Source organism: Oncorhynchus gorbuscha, linkage group LG20 (assembly GCF_021184085.1).
Source record: "Oncorhynchus gorbuscha isolate QuinsamMale2020 ecotype Even-year linkage group LG20, OgorEven_v1.0, whole genome shotgun sequence".
Lineage (NCBI taxonomy): Eukaryota > Metazoa > Chordata > Actinopteri > Salmoniformes > Salmonidae > Oncorhynchus > Oncorhynchus gorbuscha.
Genome location: NC_060192.1, coordinates 5098450 through 5116528, shown reverse-complemented (window position 1 = coordinate 5116528; position 18079 = coordinate 5098450). Strand labels below are relative to the sequence as shown.

At 44.3% G+C, this 18079-nt stretch overlaps 1 protein-coding gene across 2 annotated transcripts in view; it reads left to right on the top strand.

Moving 5' to 3' along the window:
• Positions 1–2440: 2440 nt before the first annotated feature.
• The window catches only part of LOC124007057 (LHFPL tetraspan subfamily member 2a protein-like), an 84783-nt gene continuing 69144 nt past the window's right edge, over positions 2441–18079 (top strand). The window contains exon 1 of one of the 2 annotated variants that reach the window (XM_046317332.1): positions 2441–2765. The gene's annotated coding sequence lies outside the window, so the exon portion shown is untranslated. The remainder of the gene's footprint in view (positions 2766–18079) is intronic. The other variant, XM_046317333.1, reaches the window with a different exon arrangement.

Below are 18079 nucleotides of genomic sequence, written 5' to 3'. Positions count from 1 at the left end.
CACCAGCCTGGGGAAGTTCTCAGCTCTCATATAGTGAAGTCAGACTGGGAGAGGAATTCCAAACGATATTTCTGTGTGTGTGTCTGTGCAGCCTGCCTGTGAAAACAGATTAGAAACCCTTTACTGACCAATGCAGGCAGGAATGTGTTGGACCTTGAGCCTCACTCGCTCGCAGGCCAGGGGAAATCCAAGTGCTCATCACACCCAACACTCAGAAAACATTATCCTACAGATCCATCAACTGGTTGACGCACACACACACACACACAGGGTCGGGGAGTAACTGATTACATGAAATCTGATTACAAAAAACGAATCAGTTACATTACCAGTAAAAATATTGTAATTGGATTATAGATACTTTTAAAACACTAGATGATTACATCTTGGATTACTTTTCAATTCAGAAAGGATGTTTGCAAAAAAAATACATGGACACTTTTCTGTTTTCTCAATGACTTTCAGTCAAACATTGAAAAAAGGCACAAGTTTACATTTGTTCCACATGAGCGAGTCTGAGCACAAGTCAGAGACCACTATGATGACACACCAAACACGTTTGATGGATTCTTTTTGGCTTCTTCTAATGCCTCTTAAACGGAAAGGGAACCAAAAGTAACTGAAAGTAATCAGATAATGTCACTAAATTTGGGTACTCTAACAATTCCATTACTTATTTCAATTTTGGACAGCTAACTAGTAACTAACGGATTACATTTTGAAAGTAATCTACCCGACCATACACAAACACACACGCACACCATTGTGTAAAACAATAGTAATTACCAGCAGTAAGGCTTTTTAGGAAGAGGAACTTGCTCAGTGCTAGGTCGTCCAAGCCCTCCAGGTGCGTGCGTGCGTGCGTGCGTGCGTGCGTGCGTGCGTGCGTGCGTGCGTGCGTGCGTGTGTGTGTGTGTGTGTGTGTGTGTGTGTGTGTGTGTGTGTGTGTGTGTGTGTGTGTGTGTGTGTGTGTGTGTGTGTGTGTGTGTGTGTGTGTAGTCATAACAAAGACACAGAGCTCTGCTCCACTGTAAACAAACTGAGCTGGAGACAGCCCACTGCCCTTATCTCTCTGCTGTCACAAGGCCTGTGTCCAGAATGCCCTTGAAGTGTGTGTGTCAACTTCTTCATCAAAAGTACTACTTACATGGTGGGTTTATTTCAAGCTAGTTTGAGGGTGTTGTATTTTATTTCATCAAAATATATACATGATTTTTTTTAAAGGAAACTACTCAAAGTAGCTAACTATAAAAGCCTGTCAACCATTTTAATCTGGTGATGATGGTTTTAGGATGTGGTTTCCTCAAACCTCCTTGGTTGAATCTGCTCAGTAGTAAGTCCCTGTACCAGTAACTTTTTCCCCAGCTTCATTCACATTTCAAGAAGCACAATTATACATTTGAGAGTTCCTGGCACCAGTTGTCCCTTTCCCCAGTCGCAACAGCCCATTCTCCCTGCTCCTCTGCCCTGTAAACTCAACAGCCCATTCTCCCTGCTCCTCTGCCCTGTAAACTCAACAGCCCATTCTCCCTGCTCCTCTGCCCTGTAAACTCAACAGCCCATTCTCCCTGCTCCTCTGCCCTGTAAACTCAACAGCCCATTCTCCCTGCTCCTCTGCCCTGTAAACTCAACAGCCCATTCTCCCTGCTCCTCTGCCCTGTAAACTCAACAGCCCATTCTCCCTGCTCCTCTGCCCTGTAAACTCAACAGCCCATTCTCCCTGCTCCTCTGCCCTGTAAACTCAACAGCCCAATACACTAAAGCTGTTATTTCTTCCTATTCCTGTTTTCCAATGTGGCCATTCACAACCCTGAACTGAGATGTCTGCTATGAATGGACTCCATCTCTCCATTCATTCGGACTAAAACGCACCAGACCACCAGACAACAAGCACTAGAGACTACGTGTGAATGGGCCCTGTAGATGGGCAACAGCCCATTCTCCCTGCTCCTCTGCCCTGTAAACAACCATTCACATAAGTTCTCCCTGCTCCTCTGCCCTGTAAACTCAGGTTCAACTCAACAGCCCATTTCAGTGTTGCCTTTTTCCTCTGCCCTGTAAACTGCCCATTCTCCCTGCTAATACATGTAGTATGGCTATGACCTCTAACTACTCTGGCTCCTCTGAAGAACGTGCAGTGTTCAACCTGAATGACATTGGCTTGTGTTGACCACACAACTACGACATGAGTGTGCGTGGCAGAAAATCATGTAGGAATGGAGCAGGGTTGACCCGCACGGGCACACAGAACAGGGCATAACTCCCCTCAAACGTCCTCCAGTAAAACTAGAAAGTTTTAATGAAACGCAGAGAGAGAGAGAGAGAGAGAGAGAGAGAGAGAGAGAGAGAGAGAGAGAGAGAGAGAGAGAGAGAGAGAGAGAGAGTAAAACTAGAGAGAGAGAGAGAGAGAGAGAGAGAGAGAGAGAGAGAGAGAGAGAGAGAGAGAGAGAGAGAGAGAGAGAGAGAGAGAGAGATTACACGGTAACACGAGAATAACGTCACTCGCTCTCAGATGTAAGCAGACTGGTCGGGAGAAAACCGCTTGCGCCTCACTCATTCGTGGTCGAAGAGAGAAAGCGTGGGGTAGAAATAGACTTGGACCAAGGAATCGTGTGGGTAGAGGCAGCACACGGCATTATCCACAAAGAAACGTGTAACGCAAAAATAGTGGTTTTAAAAAGTTATTTCCGCAAGTTGGATTTTTTTTTATTGAAAAGCGCCCATATTCATCGCTGGACGTTTTGCAAAACGTGGAAAACCTACCCGTAAGTAGGGAGAATGATTTATTTTGCTTTTGCCATTCAATCCGTTTTTCACCTATAGCCTATTCCCGTTATTCACTTACACTGATTTCCTATACAATGTATTTTCAACAATGCTTAGATTACTTTAGAGAAAATGTAATTGTTTTCATTTGTCTGGGAGCGGCTGGTTCGGCGTTGTGGGGAAACCAGATTGACGAAAAGTTTGCCAGGCAACGTTTCACATTCTACTCTTCCATTATTTTTCATGTTATTACAATGTTATTAGGCATGTGTATGTACGCCTGCTATTTCAGCAGTTTCCGTCAAATTAACTGTCAAATTAACTTTGAACAAATTACACGTCAATAATAGGACACACAGAAAAGGTATATGCCTGCACAACAAAAAATAGTGCCCTTACAAAAAAAAGATAGCAGTTCGAAATTGCAGTAAAAGTGCAGTAACTGCAGTGGACTGTTGTATTTTAGATGCAGTTGATCTGCACTTATACTGCAGTAGAAACACACGTGTTATTTTGAAGGCAGTATTTGCAGCATACTGCAGTTATACTATGCTCTAATCTTTTTTCGTAAGGGAATGAACGATATTTGATTTGAAAAACACAGTCTATTTATACCTGGAAAACATCCAACTCATAATGTAAACAAATGCAGATGTGAGAGTTGTCACTGAGGCAGAAGAAGCTTTTTTCCCCCTCTGACCTAGTGGCTGGCCAGTTTGGCTGATCTTAAATGGTCCAGAGGGAACTCTCTGGACTGTGATTTTGGTGGAATATCCCAACTAGAATGCTGACCTGTCAAACTGAAGGACTAATTCATGTCAAACTAAAAAAAAAGAAGTCCAAAAAGGAGAGGACATATCTTTCCTGGAGGGGCTTTTGAGACTGAAGTGGACATAAATAGGCAACTTGCTAGAGTTTTTTGTTGTTGTCGTTTCTGACCCTACTACTCCCCATCCCCCCTTTCAAAGCAACAACCTGGAACCATAACCCACCTGTGTGCGTGAGCACGTGCACTTCTGTAAGCCCATGTGTGGGAGAGCCCTGGGGGGTAAGAAATATTATATTACTGGCGAAGGTGAAGCCTTTGGACCCCTCTATTGTCAACCTCATAATAGCAGTGATACAGAGATTGTGTCCCATGAAAACCATCTCATATATGAGATCTGCTATATAGGCCAGCCTGGCCCTCTCCTCTTTCCGTAGTTAGCCATCCCATAGTTCTGCAGGGGGAGTTGGCTGCCAATACAATTGTGTAAATAATCCAAACTGAAGTGCTGCTGTAAAATATTGATTTGTGTGAATAGTGGATGTGGCACTGTGTTGAATGAGAATGCTTGTTTTTATCCCAAGGCTCAAGCCATTTAAGGAGTGTCTATTGCAGCAGTTGTTAGGGAATCAATAACTATTCACCTCAGAAGAAATCAAATTCTATTAGTCACATGTGCTGAATACAACAGGTATTCTTACAGTGAAATGCTTACTGACAAGCCCCTAACCAGCAATGCAGTTTAAAAAATACAAATAAGAGTAAGAAATAAAAGGAACAAGTAATATAATAGCAGCAGTAAAAGGACAATAGAGAGGCTTTATACAGGGTACTGGTACATAGTCAATGTGGAGGCTATATACAGGGGGTACTGGTACAGAGTCAATGTGGAGGCTATATACAGGGGGTACTGGTACAGAGTCAATGTGGAGGCTATATACAGGGTACTGGTACAGAGTCAATGTGGAGGCTATATACAGGGGGTACTGGTACATAGTCAATGTGGAGGCTATATACAGGGGGTACTGGTACAGAGTCAATGTGGAGGCTATATACAGGGTATTACGGTACAGAGTCAATGTGGAGGCTATATACAGGGGGTACTGGTACATAGTCAATGTGGAGGCTATATACAGGGGGTACTGGTACAGAGTCAATGTGGAGGCTATATACAGGGTATTACGGTACAGAGTCAATGTGGAGGCTATATACAGGGGGTACTGGTACATAGTCAATGTGGAGGCTATATACAGGGGGTACTGGTACAGAGTCAATGTGGAGGCTATATACAGGGTATTACGGTACAGAGTCAATGTGGAGGCTATATACAGGGGTACTGGTACAGAGTCAATGTGGAGGCTATATACAGGGGTACTGGTACAGAGTCAATGTGGAGGCTATATACAGGGGGTACTGGTACAGAGTCAATGTGGAGGCTATATACAGGGGGTACTGGTACAGAGTCAATGTGGAGGCTATATACAGGGGGTACCGGTACAGAGTCAATGTGGAGGCTATATACAGGGGGTACTGGTACAGAGTCAATGTGGAGGCTATATACAGGGGGTACTGGTACAGAGTCAATGTGGAGGCTATATACAGGGGGTACTGGTACAGAGTCAATGTGGAGGCTATATACAGGGGGGTTTTGGTACAGAGTCAATGTGGAGGTTATATACAGGGGGTACCGGTACAGAGTCAATGTGGAGGCTATATACAGGGGTACTGGTACAGAGTCAATGTGGAGGCTATATACAGGGGGTACTGGTACAGAGTCAATGTGGAGGTTATATACAGGGGGTACTGGTACAGAGTCAATGTGGAGGCTATATACAGGGGGTACTGGTACAGAGTCAATGTGGAGGCTATATACAGGGGGTACTGGTACAGAGTCAATGTGGAGGCTATATACAGGGGGTACTGGTACAGAGTCAATGTGGAGGCTATATACAGGGGTACTGGTATAGAGTCAATGTGGCGGCTATATACAGGGGGTACTGGTACAGAGTCAATGTGGAGGCTATATACAGGGGTACTGGGGGTACAGAGTCAAGTCAATGTGGAGGCTATATACAGGGGGTACTGGTACAGAGTCAATGTGGAGGCTATATACAGGGGGTACTGGTACAGAGTCAATGTGGAGGCTATATACAGGGTACTGGTACAGAGTCAATGTGGAGGCTATATACAAGGGGTACTGGTACATAGTCAATGTGGAGGCTATATACAGGGGGTACTGGTACAGAGTCAATGTGGAGGCTATATACAGGGTATTACGGTACAGAGTCAATGTGGAGGCTATATACAGGGGTACTGGTACATAGTCAATGTGGAGGCTATATACAGGGGGTACTGGTACAGAGTCAATGTGGAGGCTATATACAGGGTATTACGGTACAGAGTCAATGTGGAGGCTATATACAGGGGTACTGGTACATAGTCAATGTGGAGGCTATATACAGGGGGTACTGGTACAGAGTCAATGTGGAGGCTATATACAGGGTATTACGGTACAGAGTCAATGTGGAGGCTATATACAGGGGGTACTGGTACAGAGTCAATGTGGAGGCTATATACAGGGGTACTGGTACAGAGTCAATGTGGAGGCTATATACAGGGGTACTGGTACAGAGTCAATGTGGAGGCTATATACAGGGGGTACTGGTACAGAGTCAATGTGGAGGCTATATACAGGGGGTACCGGTACAGAGTCAATGTGGAGGCTATATACAGGGGTACTGGTACAGAGTCAATGTGGAGGCTATATACAGGGGGTACTGGTACAGAGTCAATGTGGAGGCTATATACAGGGGGTACTGGTACAGAGTCAATGTGGAGGCTATATACAGGGGTTTTGGTACAGAGTCAATGTGGAGGTTATATACAGGGGTACCGGTACAGAGTCAATGTGGAGGCTATATACAGGGGTACTGGTACAGAGTCAATGTGGAGGCTATATACAGGGGGTACTGGTACAGAGTCAATGTGGAGGTTATATACAGGGGGTACTGGTACAGAGTCAATGTGGAGGCTATATACAGGGGTACTGGTACAGAGTCAATGTGGAGGCTATATACAGGGGGTACTGGTACAGAGTCAATGTGGAGGCTATATACAGGGGTACTGGTACAGAGTCAATGTGGAGGCTATATACAGGGGTACTGGTATAGAGTCAATGTGGCGGCTATATACAGGGGGTACTGGTACAGAGTCAATGTGGAGGCTATATACAGGGGTACTGGTACAGAGTCAATGTGGAGGCTATATACAGGGGTACTGGTACAGAGTCAATGTGGAGGTTATATACAGGGGTACTGGTACAGAGTCAATGTGGAGGCTATATACAGGGGTACTGGTACAGAGTCAATGTGGAGGCTATATACAGGGGGTACTGGTACAGAGTCAATGTGGAGGCTATATACAGGGGGTACTGGTACAGAGTCAATGTGGAGGCTATATACAGGGGTACTGGTATAGAGTCAATGTGGCGGCTATATACAGGGGTACTGGTACAGAGTCAATGTGGAGGCTATATACAGGGGTACTGGTACAGAGTCAATGTGGAGGCTTTATACAGGGGTACTGGTACAGAGTCAACGTGGAGGCTATATACAGGGGGTACTGGTACAGAGTCAATGTGGAGGCTTTATACAGGGGTACTGGTACAGAGTCAATGTGGAGGCTATATACAGGGGTACTGGTACAGAGTCAATGTGGAGGCTATATACAGGGGTACTGGTACAGAGTCAATGTGGAGGCTATATACAGGGGTACTGGTACAGATTCAATGTGGAGGCTATATACAGGGGGTACTGGTACAGAGTCAATGTGGAGGCTATATACAGGGGGTACTGGTACAGAGTCTATGTGGAGGCTATATACAGGGGGTACTGGTACAGAGTCAATGTGGAGGCTATATACAGGGGGTACCGGTACAGAGTCAATGTGGAGGCTATATACAGGGGGTACTGGTACAGAGTCAATGTGGAGGCTATATACAGGGGGTACTGGTACAGAGTCAATGTGGAGGCTATATACAGGGGGTGCTGGTACAGAGTCAATGTGGAGGCTATATACAAGGGATACCGGTACAGAGTCAATGTGGAGGCTATATACAGGGGGTACCGGTACAGAGTCAATGTGGAGGCTATATACAGGGGTACTGGTACAGAGTCAATGTGGAGGCTATATACAGGGGTACTGGTACAGAGTCAATGTGGAGGCTATATACAGGGGGTGCTGGTACAGAGTCAATGTGGAGGCTATATACAGGGGTACCAGTACAGAGTCAATGTGGAGGCTATATACAGGGGGTACCAGTACAGAGTCAATGTGGAGGCTATATACAGGGGTACTGGTACAGAGTCAATGTGGAGGCTATATACAGGGGTACTGGTATAGAGTCAATGTGGAGGCTATATACAGGGGGTACCAGTACAGAGTCAATGTGGAGGCTATATACAGGGGGTACCAGTACAGAGTCAATGTGGAGGCTATATACAGGGGGTACTGGTACAGAGTCAATGTGTGCGGGCACCGGTTAGTTGAGGTAATTGAGGTAATATGTACATGTAAGTAGAGTTATTAAAGTGACTACGTATAGATAATAACAGAGTGTAGCAGTTCTAGTCCTAGTGTTAAGTTTCTCTCTGTTACTTTTCTCTTGTCCTTTTTTATGTTTCCTCTCACAGTACTTGCATGAAATTCCCAAGACACATTTAGAAAGACCGGACCTTTAAAGTAAATAGCTAAACATGCTGCCATTCATTGTCACACTGTAGCCAACCCTGAATGCGTGTCAGTGGCATGCTGCAGCACAGTCACTGTGTGGTCTTGGTCAGAAGTTGCCACATCATTGAATGGGGACTCACCTGTGTCTAACAATAAAGATGGCAGCCATTGGACGACCGGCTGTGGAGTGAAAGACTGGCTGTGGTTAATGCTGGAGGTCCGAAGCACGTGGCGTCCCTCAGAGCTCCATGTTTGGACCAATAAAAAAAAAACTGCAATCAAACAGGCAACAATCATTATAGGCCTGCTGGAGAAGGCCCCACTGTTCTGCTTGGTTCAGCTCTGGCCTCAGGAAAAGGGGAACATATCCACTTCCTCCTGCTGGCTGTCTGGGCAGGAGTGCAGCAGTCGGGAACGTTCTTTAATGTTATTGTTTTTTCTTCTTCTTCTTCTCCCTTTGCCTAAACAGAATGGTGAATTATCAAAGAGTGGAAAAAGTCTTTACCAGCCTCTGCTTTCTCTGCGGCCTGCCTGGTGCTGTGAGTGCAGTTGGCGATTCTTTTAACGTCATATAAAACACTCTGCAGACTTCGACTGGCAACCAGTTCATACAGACCACATAGTCTGCTCTCCAAACTTCAGCTTTTCTGCTCTTTGATGACATTGTCGACATGTGTGTGTCATCAGTCCAGGCCCCTGACCTCAGTTTATAGCTTTCGTCAATATGTTCCCCTTTGGCGTGGCGACACTTAAAGCGACTTTCAATTGGAGGGTTTGGTGCGCACCTTTTTCATGCCCCCAGTGGTCGGGCCCTTTCCAAATATAAACATTTGCTCTAATGATTAAGTTAACATCAGTTTTTCAAGTCAAATCCACTTTTATTTGTCACATGTGTCAAATACAGCAGTGAAATGCTTACTTACAAGCCCTTAAACAACCATGCAGTTTTAAGAATATAAAAAAATAAAAAATAATTACAGAGCAGCAGTAAAATAACAATAGCGAGGCTATATACAGGGGGTACTGGTAGAGAGTATTTGGAGACGGTTCTTAGCTGAAATCAGATCCTTTCTCTATCAGTGTGTGTGTGAAACCCGAGGCTGGACCACAGGCTCGGTGTGACAGGCCTGTGAAATTGGCTGATTAAATGGAATCTGTGGGGTCAGGGGTCAGGCTGTAGTGTGGAGGCAGGGATCCACATCTGGTGTACAGTTTGGCACAACAGGACCCCACTACTCACTACTAGAGGAGATGGGGCTTATAACGTGGCTGTTTGGTTTGCGTCAGATTGCCTGAAGGGGAATGAAAAAGGTCGCAGAAACACGCCGTACTCGACTTCTTACTTTTTTCCATACCAGGGGTTGTGGTGTAGAGCTGGTGTTCTATAAGAGATGCTGTTGCTCAAGCAGTAGGTTAGAGTTTCAGTACTGGTCAGCCCCTTCAACCACTGTTTGCATCATCCTGCTTCAAACTAACATGTTACAGATGCAGGAGGGGGACTAGAGGAGTAAAAGAAGAGACGTTTCACTTTCACTGATTCACTGCAGCATCTGGTTTTGACATAGTCTTTGTGTTTTTCCCCCTTGTACCCTCGCTACGATATTCTTTGATGTTTGTGTGCAAGTCAGTGGAAGCCTTTCAACAACAACCCCCAGGAACCCTCGAAGCGATCCCGACGCGCAAAAGGAAGATTTTTTTTCAACGTCCTTTTGTTTCCCGAAAGATTAGTTAATTGACAGTAAAACCACCGGAGTGACTTTGAGGAGGGCTGCGTTGGAACACGGGCAAGCGGAACCTACTGACTGACTAACTGGGTCACATTACGTTAGGAGGTTTTCTGTCACAGCCTCCCGAAAGGAGACTTTGGGGTTGAATTAAAAGCAGCCGTCTGTCTGTCCGAGGGAGGGTTGGGAGATGCTCTCCTACATTAGGCTCTGGATGGAAAAGTGTCACACGATTTTAGTCAGAGCACAGTGGAAAAGTAGTGCCTGGGTGTGTGTGTGTGTGTGTGTGTACACACTGTGTGTAAATGCTTTACAGTGGTTGTATACCGGGGTCGTTGCTGTGTAAAGGGCCAAAGGAGTGGAAGCAGTTAAGGTGATGGAGTTTTTCCACGATGGTCAAAAGAAATAAAGAGTTTATTTTTAGATTTCATCCTCCTCTGAGCCATCTTCCACAGATCATAGTAATGTGTAGCACTGTATAGAATAGTGAATACCACATTCTTTGTCTGTCTCAGCCGCTCAGTCTCTCTTCCTCTCTCTCTCTCGCTGTCTTTCTCCTCTGCTCTCTCTCTCTCAGTCACACACACTGTTAAGATTAGGCAGCATAGGAGTGAATCTGTCTTCTCTCCTCTATTTCTCTCCCTTTCCCTGAGTGTACTTTGCTTTACACTCTTTCATACTCTGACGCATTCTCCCTCCTCTCCCACCGTCCTTTGGGCTCATGTGGCTCCCAGAGATGAGGCTCTGCTGGGGGTACAACAGACACTCCCGACCTCCTCTTGGCGCCTACCGGCCCCCACCGGCCCCCAGCCTGGTCCCTTTACTGGGAAGCCAGCAGGGAGGGGCCCACACAATAACAAAGAACTACCCCCTCTCTCTCTCTCTCTCTCTCTCTCTCTCTCTCTCTCTCTCTCTCTCTCTCTCTCTCTCTCCCTCTGTGTCTCTGTCTCTCTGTCTCTCTCTTTCAATTCAATTCAAATGGGCTTTATTGGCATGAGAAACATATGTTTACATTGCCAAAGCAAGTGGAATTCACAATAAACAAGACACAAAATAATATAAACAAAACACGGTTGGAAATTAACAGTAAACATTACATCACAAAGGTTTGAAAAAGATTAACACATTTCCAGTCTCTCTCTCTCTCTCTCTCTCTCTCTCTCTCTCTCTCTCTCTCTCTCTCTCTCTCTCTCTCTCTCTCTCTCTCTCTCTCTCTCTCTCTCTCTCTCTCTCTCTCTCTCTCTCTCTCTCTCTCTCTCTCTCTCTCTCTCTCTCTCTCTCTCTCTCTCTCTCTCTCTCTCTCTCTCTCTCTCTCTCTCTCTCTCTCTCTCTCTCTCTCTCTCTCTCTCTCTCTCTCTCTCTCTCTCTCTCTCTACTCTCTCTCTCTCTCTCTCTCTCTCTCTCTCTCTCTCTCTCTCTCTCTCTCTCTCTCTCTCTCTCTCTCTCTCTCTCTCTCTCTCTCTCTCTCTCTCTCTCTCTCTCTCTCTCTCTCTCTCTCTCTCTCTACTCTCTCTCTACTCTCTCTCTCTCTCTCTCTCTCTCTCTCTCTCTCTACTCTCTCCCTCTCTCTCCTCTCTCTCTCTCTCTACTCTCTCTCTACCCTCTCTCTCTCTACTCTCTCTCTCTCTCTCTACTCTCTCTCTACTCTCTCTCTACTCTCTCTCTCTCTCTCTCTCTACTCTCTCCCTCTCTCTCCTCTCTCTCTCTCTCTCTCTCTCTCCCTCTCTCTCTCTCTCTCTCTCTCTCTCTCTCTCTCTCTCTACTCTCTCTCTCTCTCTCTCTCTCTCTCTCTCTCTCTCTCTCTCTCTCTCTCTCTCTCTCTCTCTCTCTCTCTCTCTCTCTCTCTCTCTCTCTCTCTCTCTCTCTCTCTCTCTCTCTCTCTCTCTCTCTACTCTCTCTCTCTCTCTCTCTCTCTCTCTCTCTCTCTCTCTCTCTCTCTCTCCTCTCTCTCTCTCTCTCTCTCTCTCTCTCTCTCTCTCTCTCTCTCCCTCTCTCTCTCTACTCTCTCTCTCTCTCTACTCTCTCTCTCTCTACTCTCTCTCTACTCTCTCTCTCTCTCTCTCTCTCTACTCTCTCCCTCTCTCTCCTCTCTCTCTCTCTCTACTCTCTCTCTACTCTCTCTCTCTCTCTCTCTCTCTCTCTCTCTCTCTCTCTCTCTCTCTCCCTAAGAATAAGATATCCGGAGACTGACTGACAGGAGGGGAGGTGGGTGAGGGAGGGAGGAGGTTAGAGGGCAGGACCGGGGAGGTTCCAGTCTGTCTGGCTGAACAAGCAGAGGCGAGTTGGGGTTTTGTCCCATTGTGTCTGTCAATGGGTCAGTCTCAGGGAACTACGGACAGACGGACATCAGCCGTTCCCAGCTGGTCGATCATAGAAATTAGATTCAGATTAGCTGTTTGTATTCCCACTTTGTGTGGGAAGTAATGTGCCGATCTTTTATTTCTGCGTGTAGCCAACATGTAACATACTAGTCTGGGGATCCACTAAAACTGGTTCCCTTTTTGCCGATGTGACACTTGAGGACAATGGACATTCTTTCCTTTACGGATTCTGAGTTCCCTGCAGAAGGATCCTTTCAGCCATCCTTAGGTTGCCGTGGCAGCAGACGTTCTGCCCGGGGTTTATGGATATTGATTGGCTGAAACTCAAGTGACCCGGGCCTCGGCCTCGCAGCTGTATGCTAATGAAAGAGAGAGATTACAGCCAACCAGAAACATCTGGCCCTCTGTGATAAGGAGATTATCATTTGGTGTGCGTCTGTTTACGAACAATGTGCTTTGAATTGGGTTTGGTACAGGTGTTGAAGGTGACAGGCTACATGATTGTAGTGGTTCGTCAGGTTATGTGTTTTCGTTCGTAGCTGGGTAACATCTGAAAGATAGAACTGTTCACTGTGGTACAGAAATCAACTCCCCCCCCTCCTGTAGAAGTCAAGAAGTCTGACCAAGCGCTGACCAAACTCTTTTCTAGCTAACAGTTAGTTTATGACTGATCTGTCCTCTTCTCTTTCCCTGTCACCATGACTACTCCACTTCAGTTTGGATTAGCAAGCCTTCGGCCATCGTAGCGCCACAGACGGAAACCAACTGCCATAGCGGTCTCTGTCTTTCTCCTCGTCCTCCTCTGTTCAATTCAAATGGATTTATTGGCACGGAAAACACATGTTAACATTGCCAAAGCGAGTGAAATAGATCATGCAAAAGTGAAATGAACAATCAAAAATGAATAGTAAACATTACGCTCACAGAAGTTTCAAAGGAATAGAGACATTTCAAATGTCAGATTACGTATGTATACAGTGTTGTAACAATGTGCAAATAGTTAAAGTACAAAGGGGAAAATAAATCAAAATAAATATGGGTTGTATTTACAGTGGTGTTTGTTTTCTTGTTTGTTTAGGTCACAGATCTTGCTGTTGTGATTGTACACTGTGGTATTTTACCCAATAGACATGGGAGTTTATCGTAATTGTGTTTGTTTTCAAATCATTTGTGGTTCTGTGTAACCTGAGGGAAATATTGTGTCTCTAATATGGTCATACATTTGGCAGGAGGTTAGGAAGTGCAGCTCAGTTTCCACCTTGTTTTTTGGGCAGTGTGTACGTAGCCTGTCTTCTCTTGAGAGCTAAGTCTGCCTACAGTGGCCTCTCTCAATAGCAAGGCTAAGCTCACCGAGTCAGCACGTAGTCACAGTGGTCAGGTATTATTCCACTGTTTACTCTCTGTTTAGGGCCAAATAGCATTCCAGTTTGCTCTGTTTTTTGTTAAATTCTTTCCAATGTGTAAAGTAATTATCTTTTTGTTTTCTCATGATTTGGTTGGGTCTAATTGTGTTGCTGTTGCCGTCCTGGGGCTCTGTGGGGTGTGTTTGTGAACAGAGCCCCAGGACCAGCTGCTTAAGGGACTGTTCTCTAGATCTCTCTGTAGGTGAGGGCTTTGTTATGGAACGTTTGGGAATCGCTTCCTTTTAGGTGGTTGTAGGATTTAACGTCTCTTTTCTGGATTTTGATCATTAGCGGGGTCGGTCAAATTCTGCTCTGCCTGCATTATTTGGTATTTTACATTGTACACGGAGGATGTTTTTGCAGAATTCATAGTCTCAATTTGGTGCTTGTTCCATTTTGTGAATTGTTGGTTGGTGAGCGAGCCCGGACATCACAACCATAAAGGGCAACAAAAAAACTATCAGTATTTTTAGCCAGATTCAAATTTGATGTTCCGTTTGATGGCGTAGAAGGCCCTTCTTGCCATGTCTTTTAGATTGTTCACAGCTTTGTGGGAGTTGCGTTTGGTGCTGATGTTTTTTGGAACACCAGTCTTACTGAGATTTAACGTCAGTGCCCAGATCTGACAGAATCTGTGCAGAAGATCTAGGTGCTGCTATAGGCCATCCTTGGTTAGGGGGATCTCTCTCTTTCTCTCTCTCCTCTTGGCCCACTAAATTGTGCTAAAGATGGGCTGTCCTCTTCCAGGCTAGTGTTAGATGATTTTTCAAGCCATACGGTGTTTCAGGGAGATGCGAGAGATCTAAGCCTATGAGTTAGTTCCAACTGTGAACCAGGGTCTGCTAGTTAGGTGTTGAAGGGTATCTGACTCAATAGGTGATAATGACTTACACACACTGGGCACTATTCAATCAAAGGATCGATGTGGAAGTGTCAGGGCTAAGGTTAACCAACCAACAGTCGTATATTGAATTAAAGTAGTTGAGTTGTGTTTAACCTGCCCAGGGACTGCGGTTGAAAATTAGCCGGCTGGCTAAAACCTGCACTTTTACTGAAACGTTGATTAATGTGCACTGTCCCTGTAAAAAAAATAAAAAAGTTTTGCATAGTTTCACATAGTTCGTATTTTTCTATTGATTTCCTTTTATTATAGATAATCAATCCAAATATAATCATATTCTCAGTGCAAGAAGCATGGGCAGCTAGTGTTTTGATATTGTATTTTGAGTGAATAAGGCCCACTGTTTGAATGGAAGCCAAGGGCCCCGGTCACTGTGTATAGGCCAGGTTAGTGGTGTGTGCCAGGTCTCTCTGTGTAATGAATAGTGTAGGATTAATGGTGTGTGCAGCTGGGAACGCATTTGTTGCAGCACGAAATAGTCTCCAGAGTTTGCTGCTGCAGGTGACTGGAGAGCTGTCACACTGGACCGGACAGGGGGCGGGATATAATGTTACAGCACCTAGGGGACTATAGACAGATGCAGCCGCGCACTCACACATGCATATGCCGTAGCAGATTCAATGACATGAAGCGTGTTTTTATTGTCTCCCAATTGTTCATGTTAGTCTGCCCAAGGACAAACTGTGAGCTCTGAACCAATAACCGACAGAGACAGATTCAGTCTGATTGTTTGGCAATGACCATACCTCCAGTTAAACCCACATAAAACAGCACAGTGTCCCGAGGCCCCAGAACTCATATCCCTCTGTCTCTTGAATACAGGACTAATTGAATTCAGCTGGAATCAGCCAAAACAGTTATATCACCACTGTACAGCCTCTCTTCTCCTAATCAACAGATGCATCCTGTTTGGTGAAATCTCAGGTGCTGTGAAGGACAGCTGAGCACTGACACACTTTCAGTTACTAAACAAACACAGAACGAACTGACACACTTTCAATTACTAAACAAACACAGAATGAACTGACACAGTTTCAGTTACTAAACAAACACAGAATGAACTGACACACTTTCAGTTACTAAACAAACACAGAACGAACTGACACACTTTCAGTTACTAAACAAACACAGAATGAACTGACACACTTTCAGTTACTAAACAAACACAGAACGAACTGACACACTTTCAGTTACTAAACAAACACAGAATGAACTGACACAGTTTCAGTTACTAAACAAACACAGAATGAACTGACACAGTTTCAGTTACTAAACAAACACAGAATGAACTGACACAGTTTCAGTTACTAAACAAACACAGAACGAACTGACACAGTTTCAGTTACTAAACAAACACAGAACGAACTGACACACTTTCAGTTACTAAACAAACACAGAATGAACTGACACAGTTTCAGTTACTAAACATACACAGAACGAACTGACACAGTTTCAGTTACTAAACAAACACAGAATGAACTGACACAGTTTCAGTTACTAAACAAACACAGAATGAACTGACACAGTTTCAGTTACTAAACAAACACAGAACGAACTGACACAGTTTCAGTTACTAAACAAACACAGAATGAACTGACACAGTTTCAGTTACTAAACAAACACAGAACGAACTGACACAGTTTCAGTTACTAAACAAACACAGAATGAACTGACACAGTTTCAGTTACTAAACAAACACAGAACGAACTGACACAGTTTCAGTTACTAAACAAACACAGAATGAACTGACACAGTTTCAGTTACTAAACAAACACAGAACGAACTGACACAGTTTCAGTTACTAAACAGACACAGAATGAACTGACACAGTTTCAGTTACTAAACAAACACAGAATGAACTGACACAGTTTCAGTTACTAAACAAACACAGAACGAACTGACACAGTTTCAGTTACTAAACAAACACAGAATGAACTGACACAGTTTCAGTTACTAAACAAACACAGAACGAACTGACACAGTTTCAGTTACTAAACAAACACAGAACGAACTGACACAGTTTCAGTTACTAAACAAACACAGAATGAACTGACACAGTTTCAGTTACTAAACAAACACAGAACGAACTGACACAGTTTCAGTTACTAAACAAACACAGAATGAACTGACACAGTTTCAGTTACTAAACAAACACAGAACGAACTGACACACTTTCAGTTACTAAACAAACACAGAACGAACTGACACAGTTTCAGTTACTAAACAAACACAGAATGAACTGACACAGTTTCAGTTACTAAACAAACACAGAACGAACTGACACAGTTTCAGTTACTAAACAAACACAGAATGAACTGACACAGTTTCAGTTACTAAACAAACACAGAACGAACTGACACACTTTCAGTTACTAAACAAACACAGAACGAACTGACACAGTTTCAGTTACTAAACAAACACAGAATGAACTGACACAGTTTCAGCTTCACCTCAAGCTCACCTTCCTCTCTCTCATTCCCTGTTAACCCCTCCCCCCTTCCATTGTCTATAAACCTGCAGTGCTCTACTCTACTTTGCTTCAATCCCTGGTCCTATCACACTTAGAGTACTGTCCAGTTATATGTTCATCTGCAGCGAAGAAAGATTTTAAAAAGCTCCAAATGGCTCAAAACAGGGCTGCCAGATTACCTCTTCATTGGTCTATCTGAATGAAGATTAGTCAAATGCATCAGAATCTCTCATGGCTTCACGTTGAAAACAAATTACTATCTGGTTTTCTGATTTTCTTTAGGAATGTTATATTTTTCCAAAAAAACACAGTATTTTTCAGGCAAGTTAGTTCATACTAGCAACACGCAGAACCACCAAACCAGACAGGCAAACACAGGACTGCTAAGACCCAAGCCAAGGACAAATCTCATTAAATCTACAGTTTTATATAGAGCTATAGCTGAATGGAACTCTCTTTGTGTTTTTTGTGTTTACAAAAAATGAAAAGCTGAAATGTCTTGAGTCAATGAGTATTCAAACCCTTTGTTATGACAAGCCTAAGTAAATGAAGAAGTACAAATTTGCTTAACAGGTCTCATAAGTTGCATGAACTCATCGTGTTTAACATGATTTTTAAATGACTACCTCATCTCTGTACCCCACACATACACTGAGTGTACAGAATATTAAGGACACCTTCCTGTATAGAGGGCAGGGACTCTACAAGGTGTCGAAAGCGTTCCACAGGGATGCTGGCCCACGTTGACTCTAATGCTTCCCACAGTTGTGTCAAGTTGTCTTGATGTCCTTTGGGTGGTGGACCATTCTTAATACACACGGTAAACTGTTGAGGGTGAAAAACCCAGCAGCGTTGCAGTTCTTGACACAAACCGGTGCGCATATCACCTACTACCATACTCCGTTCAAAGGCACTTAAATATGTTGTCTTGCCATTCACCTTCTGAATGGCACATATACGCAATCAATGTTTCAGATGCCTCAGGGCTTAAAAATCC